Here is a 793-nt window from a genome sequence, read left to right as displayed (position 1 = left end):
GTAGGGGAGGGCTCGGGAGGGACCCCAGCTCAGGGCTACCCCCTCAACCCTCTGTTCCCTTCCAGCACCTCAACTGCAGCCAACTGCCAAGGCCGCAGGGCAGCCCGCCTGCCCCTCGCCCTGTCACACCTCGTCTGTTCCCTGTGTGCCCCAAGCTCTGGGCCAGGGCTGACCTCCACTCTGAAGCTGACCTTCTTCCTGCCCAGGTGTGGGCTCCCTGTCTAGGTGCCTGCCTGCTCCTCCCTGGCCCCGCCCTCACCCCACTGCCCCCCACGTGCCCGTGAGCCCCCCAGGAGGCCGTGCCCATGTCCCACTCAGGCCCCAGCACAAGTGCCCGTGGGTGACTGAAGCGGCATCAGACATTCAGGAGCCGAGACCCCGCCAGCCTGGATGCTGTCCGACGACAGGGACGCTGATGACCGAGCAGACAGAGGGTGGAGGTGCAAGAGTACACACCGTGCACACACGTGCACACATGGCCCCACCTCTACACACGCAGGAATGTACACACACATACACACACTCCCATGCACACAGGTGTGCACCACACCACTGCTGCACGCGTGTTCACAGACACGCATGCAGTGGGCCCGTGGCTGCGGCAGTGACCTCCAGAGCTGAGGAATCAAGTTGTTTTTTCCCCAGGACACATTCCCACACTAAAGAAAACAGGAAGGGACTTGGGGCCGGGACAGGAAGAGGAAGTGGCCTGCGCACAGGGAGCCGGCTCCAGCCGGGTGGACCCCAGGCGGCTGGTTTGGGTGGGACTCAGGAGCAGACAGACAGACAGACG

This window comes from Bison bison, unplaced genomic scaffold (assembly GCF_000754665.1).
Source record: "Bison bison bison isolate TAMUID 2011002044 unplaced genomic scaffold, Bison_UMD1.0 scf7180017864302, whole genome shotgun sequence".
NCBI lineage: Eukaryota > Metazoa > Chordata > Mammalia > Artiodactyla > Bovidae > Bison > Bison bison.
Note: the sequence above shows the minus strand (reverse complement) of the source record.